The following is a 14,587-nucleotide window of genomic DNA, read 5'->3' on the forward strand; positions in this document are numbered from 1 at the left end:
CACACTCACATTTCTGGGGAAAAAATAACATGCTACATGTGTGCTAGGTTTACATATTCATGCCAGCCAGTAACTGACTGTTGTGAACTGTATATATTTTTCACAGCTAATAGCACTTCCATCACCCACTTTATATGGGACTGCACAACTCTGGGTTGCCAGCACCTTTTCAAACAGTACTGTTTGTATAATGCAAGGGTACAACAACATTTCAGACTCTGTGACACAGACACACTCTGGGTTTTAGACCTTTATTAATGACATTACACACTTTTCCACAGGCTCACTCCTTTATTTGTTTTAACGGTGTATATGGCAGACATGTTCAAGACATATTATACCTTTATTAATAGGTTAGAACGAATCTTTTTTCAGGCTCACTCACTTATTTTATATGACAGTGCCTGCAGAGATATCATTCCAGACATGTGTTACCTTTCTTAATGTTTTTTTTACACTCTTTTTCTGCCTCTCTGACATTTTTATCTGACAGTACATGCAGAGGACTTATTCAGGCAGTTTTATGGCTGTATTATTGGACTACAACACTTTCTTTCATGCTCTCTCCCATATTTTATATAACAATACATGCAGAATAATCACTAACCTGCCTGGTGGCACAGCCTTAGCAGCCTATCAGCATAGGCTTGCTGATTCATAGCATGGTCACCTGCAGCTGTAAAGTAAATAAAGGGATATTGAGACATACCTATCCATTATACATACTCCATTATCAATTCTTACATACTGCATTCCATGGTTACATACTCAGTTGTGGGGCATCCCGCATCCCACGGGCCTCCTGTATCCATTGGTTCAGGTGGTCCTGATTTCATCTCTTCACATCTGCATGGTGGTGATGGACCTGCTCACCAGTCCGAGGAATGCCTGTGGCACTGGTGAGGTCACGAGTTAACCGGTTCCAAGCCTCTGCCTTGTACTCCGTCCGTTGGAACTGGCCCTGCAGGAGTCTTGACTCGTGACTGTGGACAAGGAGGCAAACCATGTATTTGGACTCCTCGATGCCCCAACGTTGCACACGGAAGCGTGTTCCTTCTCTGACACCAGACATTCTAACTGCAGATGTGAGCTGCAATCAGTTGTGGCATGTATTCCTGCCTGTGGGGCTTAAATATGCTGCATTTCCCACACTTTTTTGTGATTGGCCATTTTGTAAAATTCTCGGCTGACTGCAGACCTGCTTAGTAATGGTTAAACTACCATTCGTAAGTATATGAATGTTAATAGTGGCTGTTTCCCCTATGTTGTTATGGCTTAGTGGTTCTGTACTTTGTTTCTGATGCACACAGTCCTGGTTTGAACCTTATCATTCATTCTATTTTCATTCTATCCAGACAGGCTAGGGGGTGTGGCTGCATTTAAGCAACTTTGCTCTACGTTGCTCCTCGGTGCCCTGGTTGGCGCAGCGAGTACGTCCGCGCAAACAGATTGCGCTAGGTAAAGCGCCATTGAACTATGGGCAACTCTATTGCACTAGGTAAAGCGCTATTAAACTATGGGCAACTCTATTGCACTGGGTGAAATGCTATTAAACTATGGGCAGCTCAATTGCGCTGGGTGAAGCACTATTAAACTATGGGCAGCTCTATTGTGCTGGGAGAAGCGCTGCTTAACTGCAGGCAATTTTATATCAGGATCCTTTAAAATATTTATTTTGTTCACTGATACATTGGCCATTTCACTGCTTTTTAGTAATGTTTAAACATATTTGTCAGGTATTATTTCATATACTGATTTAAAAAATAAATACGAAGGGGAGTGGTGGGACTCAAACCGTCCATGCCTCTTCTTTGTGCGAATGCTCTACCATTACGCTATTGCATGTGATTTGCATAACCATTCTTTCTTATGCTCTTCCATGTCAGAATTGCTAACTCTAGCTAAGCAATGGGCACACCCGCGCAAATACAGGCAGCTATTTTGGGAATTTAAAAAAATTAATTTAATGTTTTGCATTTTAGAACTGTGATAGGGGTTTACAATATCAGGGAGTGTGGTGTTGGGTGCAGAGACATTTGAGCGGACTTGCTCTTGTGTATTTGCTTTTTTTGCTTTTAAAACACTTGCAGGGGTGTGGACATTTAGACTGCTCGGCAGTCGGACACACCCCCTCCTTTCTTACATGGTCCGTGTAAGACTTACAGTTGAGTCAGCATGCCCTCATGCATATTCATGGCACACTAACATCATACCATTCAACTGCAGCCTCCGAGTAAAATTTATTAAGTCTTACATGGAGGATTCGTGAATCCGGGGGAGTGTGTGTTCTGTCTGTAAGCCTGTTGGCAACCCATCTTGTGACATAGCAATTTATACCTAGTTTAGTGGGTTTATCTATATTTCCAGACTCTGGGGTGGTGTTGTAAGCCATGGCAGGATCAACATAGGCTGTGTGAACCACCTTACCCTTGTCAACGGTTCTGTTGATTGCTTCAATGTCATCTATCAGGTTTAGGTGACATGATCTGCATTTTACAAACTCAACATGGTTGTGGTCCAGGGTTTGGGTATTACAAATGTAATTGTTTATATGTTGTATGATGATACATTCCATGGCCTTGAAGAGTGGGCTCGTCAGGCTAATGGGGAGCTAGTTCCTGGGGTCTGTGGTGTCTCCACCCTTGTGTAGTGGGATAACCATCACTGTGCACCATTCTACAGGCACAAAGCATGAGGTGAGGCTATGACTGCACATGATACATCAGTGATTTGCCTGTTTGTTATGTGGTTTGTGTGGAACACAGCCTGTGAAGTTATTTGGTCCCATGGCTGCTGTGATACTGGCTTTGGAGAGTGTTTTTTACCTGTGCAGCCATGATGACAGCAACTTTGCAGTCTTCCATTATAGAGATGTGCTCTTTCATGGGTGAGAGGGGGGTACAGTTAACACTGATCCTATCTGCCAGGATGTTGGCAATATCAGTTGGGTCTGTATATTTAGTGCCATTGAGCTGTAACTCAGAACAGATTTGAGTGTAGCCATGACATGGACCTGTCTGTTGGGCAGAGATCTCCTGAGTAGACAGTATGCAACAGAGTACAGATTGGGTTACATTCAGTCTTGTTGCATGGGGCAACTGTTTGAGGCCAATAATCCTCTTGTTAGGGTACTTCAGTGGTCTTTCTGGCTGCTGAACATGCCTAGTCAGATTCATTGCAAGTGTGTTGTGGTACTCTCTGATGGGTCTGATGACTGATGAGTACTGGGAACCTCCTTTGATCTACATGCACAGACCTTGGCAGTTTGTGTGAACACATAGCATGATTTTCTGACAACTTTGTGAATGTTTTTCTGGAAGTAGAAATGTCTATCCACATTTGTCCATAGATCCCTCATAATCACCTCCGTATTTGGCATAAGTGTGTGAGCATGCCCAGTATGAACTTTCAGTATGTTGTTGCCTGACATTTGCTTCGTTTTTTAAGTGTGTGAGCATGCCCAGTATGACCTTTCAGTGTGATGCTGAATGACATCCACTACATTTGTTGGAGTGTGTGAGCACGCCCAGTATAGACATTTATACTATATGTGTATGGAAAATCAAGTTGTATTTTTACAGCAGGGCTCACCTTTGTGTCATAGATCAACAGGGATCATGCTGTGCCTGCAGGGCTTCCATGAGACACTTTGCATAGACTTATCAACATTTCTACATACAGAGGGGGACAGCTATTCTTTGTGCATTTCTACCCAGGGGCAGACTTGATTGTTACTGTGGGTGTACATAGGATGAGGGTTTCACCTGACACTTATACACATTTACTATGCCTGCACTGCTGTGTACGGTACACCATTTCAGTCTGTACTGTTGCCTGTCGTACTGGCTCGAGGCATACTACTGTGCTACAGATCCTAGCGTCCAATGTCAGGTATATTAGATAGCAACTTCATAGCCTACACAACCCACATCACACTGCCTGCCCTGATGTTCTCTGTCTGCATGGGCCTGTAGGGGAGGTAACCCATATGCCTCTTTTGGGACATGATACAGCATTTCTTTGTGATTGCATTACTGTACAATTGTGCTGCTGTGTCTGTGTCACTGAAATGCTATCTTGGCTTAGTGGTTCAGTACTGTGACTATAGTACACAGTATCCTGGGTTTGAGCCCTGTCACTGCTTTTTCTTTTCATGCTGGGCAGACTAGACTGTTTAAGGAACAGTAAAGCAAATATGAGCATGTTTACCTGACTTTGCTCAACTTTGCACGACTTTGCCCGACCTTGACCAACATTGCTCAACGTTGCACAACATTGCACTAGTTAGCACGGGCAATTTTGTTTACATATACTAAATATTGGTAAATGCTGCTTAGCACTGATTTATATTACTTATAATATGGCAATCATGCCTCCGGTGGTGCTGCGGGGCTGCCTATGTCGGATGCACATACTACACTCCCTATACATGTTTGGAAACAGGTAGTGTCAAGTTAGGCATCTCTTTTATTTTATGTGCGAGTCAGAGAGAGGTATCATTTCCAGGGTTCCTACTGAGCCAGTGTATGTGCTATGCATTGCCTCTTTACCAAGCCAAGGCATACTGGGCACACCTCCTTCTGCCTACTCGGGCAGGCTCAGGTTGTTCCTCCTCCAAGTCACGCTGTGCCTGTGCAGGCCTTGGCAATGGAGGGGGCTGTTTGCCCTGCCCCATGCTGTTCCTGCTGCAGCTGTTTTCACAGGATCATATTGTGTAGCATGGCACATACCATGACAATTTGGGTACATGTAGTTGGTGAGTGCTGCAAGGCTCCACCAGATGTGTCCAGGCACCAGAACCGTGATTTGAGCATCCCAAACACACTCTCAATTACATTTCGTGTTTGTGCGTGTGCCTCATTATGGAGTTCTTGTTCAGGTGTGTGTGCATTTCTGATGGGTATCATCAGCCACGGCTCCAGTGCGTATCCAACATCACCCACTAGGTGACAGTCAGGGATGTCTCCATTGGCAAATGTCTGGTACAGCTGCGTCAGATGCCAGATATGGGAATCGTGGTAGCTTCCAGGGCAGCCAGCACACACATTCAGTATTATGCCCTGGGCATCGCACATGACCTGGCAGTTGATGGAGTGGAAGCCCTTGCGGTTGATGTAGGCCCTACCTCGCTCACTAGCTGGTGCTTTGATGAGTATGTGCGTGCAGTCAATTGCACCCACTACCTCAAAGTATTCCGCTATTTGGTGGAAGAGATGCATATTGCTGGCCAATACCTCATGGGAATTGGGGAAATATACATGATCACTGACATGTGCTGACATGGCATTCAGGAACTGGTGCAGTACCCTGGATGCTGATGCCTGTGAAATCCCCATCATATCACCAGTTGGTCTCTGGAAGGTACCTGTTGCTAGTATACTTAGGCCAACACATACCTTGTTTTCCACTGGGATGGCTTCCCCTCTGTTTGTTCTGTGTTTGAAGCGTGGCCTGCACAGCTCAACAATTTGCTGCAGAAGCTCTCTGTCCACTCTATAGCACTCCAGTATCTCCAGCTCATGTAGCCCCTGGTAGGTTACCCTGGGTCTGTACACTCTTCTCTGTCTCCTCACTGTGGGTTGCTCAGCAACATCCGCAATGGCACCACCCTCAGCATCTTCCACATGTTGCCTTATAATAGCAAGGCAGCCCCTAACATTTTTTTTCTCAGTTAAGCTTTTTAAGTTTTCACTTCTCTTTGTGTACTGCAGTGTTGCAGTGTTTCTGAGTAAAACATGGGGGACTGTTGTTTGCAGAGTTTTAAGTGCTGGGCTGGGCTGGGCTAGTGTACTGCCTGTGTAATTGGCTGATTCTGATTGATTTCACCTGGCAGCTTGGCTAGTTCTCCTTGGTTAACTTCCTACTACTACTTTTCCCTTTCTGTTTCCACAGGGGACAGCGCCGTGCAAGCAAGAGCAAACACGCGCACACAAGCGCATACGCACGCACACAGACTTACACAGGCTTACACAGGCTTAGGCGGGTGCACATCCACGCACACAGGCGTAGATAGCCTTACACAGGCTTATACGGGTGCACACAGTCGCACACAGGCTTACACGGGTTTACAGGCGCGCACACGTGCGCACACAGTGCAAGCATCTTTGCAAGAAACTTTGGTTGTAGCCACAGCATACGCCTTTGGTTTCTGGGTTTCAGATCAGGCAACTGTAGACACGCCTCTTCCAGTCCTGAGTACCTAACAGCAGACACATGCCACTCTGCTCCAATAAGCTTACAGTCTTTGATACATACTCTTTTCATGATGCCACCTATCTACTACTCTGACACTCCCCTAATCCTACTCTTACACTCTAGGGACATGGTTCACATGGCAGGGAAAATTTGGATTCACTATCCTTATACTCATTTGCATAGGATTGCCTACTAATGCTTGGTTACATCTCTCACACTGAGCTTCTCCCTTAGCAACCACTACTCAGTAGCCATGTTGTCTTCAGCCTGCCATTCACTTGCATGGCAGATGGATATTTTAATAAAATGCCTATTTTTTGGTTTTTATTTATTTATTTATTTATTTTTTGGTTTTTAGAGTGCAACACGTTTGCGTGATGCTGCGCTACGCTTAAATATCGGAGATCGGGGGAAAAATTATTTTTTATTATTTTGCAACACATATAAATGCCAATGGCCTTATATTTGGCCATTGGCATGCTTCCTCATCTGGATGCATCCTTTATTTGGAGCTGTCATTGCTCCATTTTGCTATTTGCAGAACGGTACTCAGTTACCAAGCGAGTAGATTTCTGCAAATAACACTACTTTTACTCGGACAGGTTAGTGTTTCCTGGATCACAAATTTACCTCATTTGCATAGCTGTCAGCAGCAAATGAGGTACTTTGCATAACCTAACACTGTCCATGCAATTGTCGTTTTAGGAGCTCTCATCTACGCCCCTGCCGGCTGTTCCTGGATCGCTCGGCAGACATATTGGCTGTCTGGAGTCTTACATTACTCTTAGACTCCATGCAAGCCTTCAATAATCCCCCCATAGTATTTTAGGTACTCATTAAACTGTGAGTATGTTTAAATTGTATCCAACAATAATTACATAGCATTTTAGGTATTCATTAAACTGTATGTTTAAATTGTATCCAACAATAATTACATAGTATTTTAGGTACTCATTAAACTGTGAATATGTTTAAATTGTATCCAATAGTAATTATATATGATTTCAGGTATTCATTAAACTGTAGCCCCCGGATTCACAAATCCTCCGTGTAAGACTTAATAAGTCTTACTTGGTGGCTGCAGTTGAACAGTATGACGTCAGCATGCCATGAATATGCATGAGGGCACACTGACCCAAACGTAAGTCCTACACGGGCCATGTAAGAAAGCAGAGGGCGTGTCCGACTGCCGACCAGTCCAAATGTCCACGCCCCTGCAAGTGTTTAAAAATAAAGGAAATAAACAAGAGCGAGTCCGCTCAAATGTCCCTGCACCCAACACATCACTGCCTGATAATGTAACCCCCATCACACATCGAAAATGCCTAACCATACATTTTTTTTTTAAATACCCAAAATAGCTGCATGTATTTGCACGTGTGTGTGCATGTGTGCCCATTGCTTAGCTACAGTCAGCAATTCTCACATGGAAGAGCATAACAAAGAATGTTTATGCAAATCACATGAAATAGCAATAGTGTAATGGTAGAGCGTTCGCACAAAGAAGAGGCATTCACGGTCTGAGTCCCACCACTCCCTTTCGTATTTATTTTTTAAATCAGTATATGGAATAATACCCAACATATATGTTTAAACATAACTAAAAAGCAGTGAAATAGCCAATGTATCAGTGAATAAAATAAATATTTGAAAGGATCCCAATATAAAATTGGCCATAGTTAAGCAGCGCTTCACCCAGCTCAATGTAGTTGCCCCTAGATAACTCGCGCTTTACACAGAGCAATTTAGTTACCCATAGCTAACTCACGCTTTACCCAGCGCAAAATAGTTGCCCAAAGCTAAATAGTGCTTTACCCAGTGCAATCGGTTTGCGCGGAGGTGCACGCCATGCCAACCAGTGCCCCATCGGGCAACGTGGAGCAACGTAGAGCAAAGTTGCTTACACACAGCCATGCCCTCTAACTTGTCTGGACAGTAGTAAAATAAAATGCAATGATAAGGTTTGAACCCAGGACACTGTGCACCATAATCAAAGTACTGAACCACTAAGCCATGACAGCTTAGGATAACTATCCACTGTTAACATATATATAGTAATAATTGTTTGATTAACCATTGCTAAGTAGGTCTGCAGTCAGCCGAGAATATTCAAAAATGGAAAAGTGCAGACAATGCAACATATTTAAGCCGCATAGGCGGGAATACACGCCATAACTGATCGTAGCTCCCATCTGCAGTTAGAATGTCTGGTGCTGGAGAGGGTACAAGCTTTCGAGCGCAACATTGGGGCTTCAAGGAGTCAAGGTATATGGTTTGGCTCCTAGTCCATCAGCATGAGACTCGACTCCTGCAGGGCCAGCTCCAAGGAACAGAGTATAAGGCGGAGGCTTGGAACCGGTTGGCTCATGAACTCACCAGTGCCACAGGCGTCCCTCCGACTGGTGAGCAGGTCCGTCACCACCATGCAGACCTGAAGAGGTGGAAGCAGGACCTTCTGAACCAGTGGATCCAGGAGTCTCATCAAATGCGGGATGCCCCACTACTAAGTAGGTAGCCATGGAATGCAGTATCTAAGATAAGCTAATATAGTCTAAATAATGTATAGGTATGTCTTAATATCCCTTTATTTACTCCACAGCTGCAGGTGCTCGCTTTATGAATCAGCAAGCCTATGCAGATAGGCTGCTAAGGCTGCACCACCAGTCAGTTTAGTAAATATTATGCATGTATAGTTGCATGATATATGTGAGTGAGCATGAGAAAAGTGTATAAGCCCAATAATACAGCAATAAAATGTCCTGATTAAATTCTCTGCATGTACTGTTATATAACAAATGTCAGTGAGCCAGAAATTGAGTGTACTAACCTACCAATCAAGCTAAAATAATTCTGGAATACTATCCCTGCATGTATTGTCATAACATATAAGTGAGCAGGCCTGAAAAAAAGTGTTGCAACCCATCAAGAAAGGTATAATATGTCCTGGATATGTCTTCCGTATGCACTGTAATAACAAGTAAAGGAGAGAGCCTGTAGAAAAGAGTGTTCAATGTAATTAATAAAGGTATAACATTTGGAGTGTGACTGTGTCACTTACTTTGAAATGTTGTTGTACCCTTGCAATAATAAATAGTACGGTTGTATTAGGTGCTGTCAACTCACAGTTGTGCAGTCCCATAGGAAGTGGATGAAGGAAGTGGCAGTAGCTGTGAAGTATAAAACATTCATTTCCTGAATAAATCATCTGCATGTACTGTTACATATCATAAGTCAGACAGGCAGGAATAGAGTGTAGTAACCCATGAATAAAGCAAAAACATGTCTGGAATACTATCTCTGCATGCACTGTCATAGATAAAACGTGAGTGAGCCTGTAAAACAGTCTTGTAACCTATCAATAAATGTATAATATGTGCTGAATAGGTCTACTGTATACAGTGTAATGTCAAATAAAGGAGAGAGACTGTAGAAAAGAGTTTTAATGTAAATAAGAAAGGTATAATACTTGCAGTGTGTATGTGCCAGTTACTTAGAAATTGTTGTTGAACCCTTGCAATGAAGAAATGTTACTCTGTTGTAGTAAGTGCTGACAACCCCCAGTAGTGCAGTCCCATATAAAGTGGATGAAGGAAGTGCCAGTAGCTGTGAAGTATGCAACAGTCCTAAACAGTTGTGAAATGGCTGACATGCATAGGTAAATCTGGCACACGAGTAGCCTGTCAAGGTGTTCCCCAGAAAACTTAAGTGTGTTACCTGAAAAGTAGGGTTGTGTAGAAAACAAGTGAAAAAGCCATGTGAACACATCCAGATGTGCACATACATAAACAAGTCAATTTAATTCAAGTATGTAGCAGTAGCATCTGCATCCTGGACAGTTACAATGTCAGATATAGGCCAGGTATATCATGAAGTAGCAAAACCCATAACGCAATCAAATGCATGTTGTTTAGTGTAAGAATACATGTATGTAGGGGATATACACCTGCAGTCAATAGGAATGTAGTGTACAGTTAAAGTACTAATAAGATGTTAATGGAGGTTTCTATTTGCACCCTACTCCATGTGCATAAACAATGCAATTCCACACCTCAATGGGTATGTGTAATCTCATAACATTTGTTGGGACATATGTCCTATTGTTATAAAAAATCTGCACCTACTTTGATGCATGTCCCCTGTTAAAACACCACAATCTTGGTGGCCTGTTGCCACCAATTATCCCTGCATGCTGTTGGAATGTCCACTGTCGTTCAATACATACATGTGTTATGCTTGCTGTTCAACTGTTGTAACCCTGGAGTGTTGGGTTAATGGGAATATTACTGCATGCTGTTACAACTAACTTGGAATGCTGTTGTTTATGTTGTAATTGAAAACACCTAATCACAGAACATATGGGAAGGCCAGTCCCAGCAGACCCACATGTCCCACCTCAGCTGGCAGTTGCACCTGGCTCCAGCAGGTCTGGTGCTCAGCCCGGGCCACCCTCCTCCGTAGGTCCTGTGCCACCTTCAGGTGGAAGTTCTGCAGGGGATGGGGCTCACCCCCACAAGCGTGGGTGGAGAAGGGCCTCCTGTCACTCTCCAAAGGGTCCGGGTTGTGGTGGTAGGGAGATCCAATATTTAGTCGCTGATCCCCTATGCTAACCCAAGGCAAGAGTGCCGTGACTCATGGGTGAGCCTGCCCCTCCTACTCAGCCCCCAGCATTCGGGTCTGTGAAGGTCCAGTGGTGACTGCCCATGGGTGGGGATATCAGTCCCACTGTTACCATCTGTGGGCTCATGGGCTTGCAATTTCCAAACCTCCATCCCCGTCAATTGTGTTTACCCACCCCATGTGCCATACTCAGCCCCTGTATGCATCTTGTTTGTCTTGTCTGTTTACCTACCCAACCTACCTCCCCAAATATATTTACTTCCTCTACCTCAATTACCACTCTCTCCTAAAAAAAAAAAAAAAAAAAAAAAAGGGCAATCTGTACCCGAAAAAAAATTACGCCCCATACGTAGCTTCCCATTTCGCACACATGTCCACTGATAATTCTAATTGGCAGTACAACAAACTATGTTCTCCTCACCCCTCTCTCAGGTGTGGAAGGTATCACATTTCACTCCAAATGTTCAACATATGCACAGCTGTTGCTGGCAAAGAAAAGGGCAGCTATAGACCTTCCCTACACCCATCCTGCACATCCCGAGCTTGTTTTCCTATTGTCTTTCCCTCTCTGTGCCTCTTTTTCATCACTTTCCTATCTCCCCATTTTCTTTTCTTTTAAAGAAATTAGCGCTGGGGTTAGCGGGAGTAAGCACTTTTAAGCGGTAATAAGTGTGATTAAGCGAGTGTGCGCATGTGTGTGCTAAGCTAAGCATAGCTAAGCTTCAAGCAAACCCACGCAAACCCGCTTACTACTGCTTAAAAGTGCCTTAGTCACTCTATGACAGGACCCTTGTCCTGCTGAGCAGCAAAATATGCCAGTCTTGAACCACAGACCATTGACACAATAGACTGCATGAATTACCACTAAGCCACAGCAAATATACAAATAACTTGGTTCTGAAATAAATATATCATGCATTACAATGAGAGAATGTAAATGGAAACTAGGAATGGTATAACACAAACCCTTTTCTGTGGGTCTTTACCAGCAGTGGTTGTGGAATTGCATGACATGACTGTGAAAGGAGAACCAGCCATCCAGCACCTTACAAACACCACACAGTATTACACCAGGATAAACACTGGCCACAGGAATACAGTGCAATAACCACATTTGTATGGCAGTTAATTGTGTAAGTGAGAAAAAAGTACATACTCCCATGTATCCTGTGTTAGCATTTGGAGGGGTGTGTACATGTCTACACTGAGATGTGTGTACTGGAAGCAGCAACATGCAGGTATGAGTACAACATGCACATAACTGGCTACAACCCTAGCATCAGATAAGAGACATATACCAACCTTCAGACTGATGCAACAGTGTCCAGAGCAAACGAGAATGGGCCTCACCTTTGAAATCTGAAAGGGCTATGCCTACCTAACATAGCATTTTATAGCAGTGGGCTGCAATCACAGTGAGTAATGCAATCACCAAACAGTAGGCAGCATGCAATTACTGAATGGTGGGCAGCAATTGGTGCAGAGGCTGTCACATGCACAAGTGCAGATACCTAGAAAAGCAGGCTGTACCTGCAGTCCACACATGCAATTATATCATTGCAGGTGTAGTGAGACAGAGAGTGAGAGAGAGAGAGAGAGAGACAGAAACAGAGACTGAAGCTGAAATGGAGGGCAAAAACCCAAATCAAACCAGCCAAAAAGAAAAAAGACTGAAGGTGAAATAAAGGGCAAATACCCAAATCAAACCATCAAAAAAAAAAAAAAAAAGACCGAAGGTGAAATAGAGGGCAAATACCCAAATCAAACCATCAAAAAAAATAAAAAAGACCAAAGGTGAAATAGAGGGAAATACCCCAATCAAACCAGCCAAAAAAATAAAAAGATACAAAACCGTAACACACTGAGCAGGTAAATACAAAGGTAAGGTATGTAACTCATATGTATGTGTTGGCATGTTGTAGATGTTCCCGAAGAGTACTCTACACACTGTAAATCATCCATGTGTGGCAGCAGTATGTATTTATCTGTATCTGCACATGTGCATAAGGCAAGGGACATACTGCAACTGTTAGTGAAGGGTGGACAGCTATATGTCAGTGAATGTTGATATGTGCATATATCCATGTAGGTTGTAGTGTGTGGCCTAGAAGACAGCAAGCAGTGCACTGGAGTGGCCTTAGGTCAACTGGTGCCCTAGGCAAAAGGGCCCCATGGTGCCCCCCACCACACTTCCTGGTGCCCCCATCCTTGTGTCCACATAAATAGTGGAAAAGCACCCCTGCTAAAGCGGCGCCCTAGGTGGCTGCCCAGTAGGCTTATGCCTAAGCCCAGTTATGGTAGTGTCGATATATGTCATGTGGTGGTTAAATGCTGTGGGACAGATTTGTCAGATCTGATGTGTTACAGACAGTGAGTCCTGCTAATGCTACAAGGGCTGAGGACACCCACATGCATTCTGCACAACACTGTATAATGTAATCACATACCTGTACATCCCACAACTGTCGCAAAAGTGAGATCCCCACCATGAAAGGTGAACTGTACATGTGCCTATATGTACATCCATGTGTACAGCAATGGATGTGTACATGTATGTGTATAGATATGCATATATATAATGTATATATATATATATATATATATATATATATATATATATATATATATATATATATATATATATATATATATATACATACATATATAGAGTGAGAGAGAGAGAGAGAGACACGGGGTCATATGTACCGCAACAGGTGTGTGGTGAACAAGGCATCAACTGTAGACAAGTGTTGATACTGCAGTGCCACTCCACCTTCGCAAAACAGTGTACCCATTAACTAACACATAGGCAGAGATCTACCTAACAGTGAAGGTGTGATAAGGGAACATGGGACACAGGTGGACAGTAGACTCCACTGTGATGAAGACAGTGCCACACTACACTGTAATGTGTCTGTTTGGTATGTGTCATGACAACAGGTGTGTCATCTATGGAAGTATAGGGTAGGGTTCCCCTCTACTCATCACAATTCCCTGTGTGGTATGTACTTCACATGATGACTACACCAGGTGAACAGACTACAGACAGACCTCCCAAAGGGTAATACTGTCCGCAAACAGATGCCCTATGCAGACTGACTCACAAAACCACAACTACACTGTATTGCATAATGGCCACACAGAGGTGACCTCTGCCGGACATACAAAGGTATGTCACACCCATAGCTGGGTGACAACCACCATGGCAACATATCACAACCCCTCTGGGTTACACGCTCTAGGGCCCTAAACCTTGACAGCTCACTAAACAGCACATGCTGGAGGGATAGGTTCCCATCTCAAAGATATGCCATACACTGGAATAGACCACATAGCAATTGCAAACAAGGCTCCTCCTTAGCAGTTGTTATAAATACCCCCTGATGATTGTGTGGGAGATTGTTAATACACCCCGGGAAACACCTCTGTGGTTCAGGTTGGCAGGGGCAAGTGAAATCAAAGTACATGTGTGTCAAAGGCCAGGGTAGCATATGGCTAGGCTGCCGTAGGCCCTAGGGCCAATAGCATATCACCTGTCTATGACACTATGCACTCACACATGATCTTAATGCAATAGCTGCTATGTGAGGTTGAATGAGTGTAACGCTTAAATTGTGCAAGGTCTGTAAATGTGTGATAGCTTAGTGTGATGTTGTGCCTGACATGGTAGTGCCTAACCTAGCTGTGAGGACAGCAACTGATGTGTAATGTACTGTTAGGCAGACATAGTAGTACGGCATATGATGTCACGTAGTTCTCCGTTGATGAATGTGGT

Source organism: Protopterus annectens, chromosome 15.part0 (assembly GCF_019279795.1).
Source record: "Protopterus annectens isolate FY-2018-M chromosome 15.part0, PAN1.0, whole genome shotgun sequence".
NCBI lineage: Eukaryota > Metazoa > Chordata > Ceratodontiformes > Protopteridae > Protopterus > Protopterus annectens.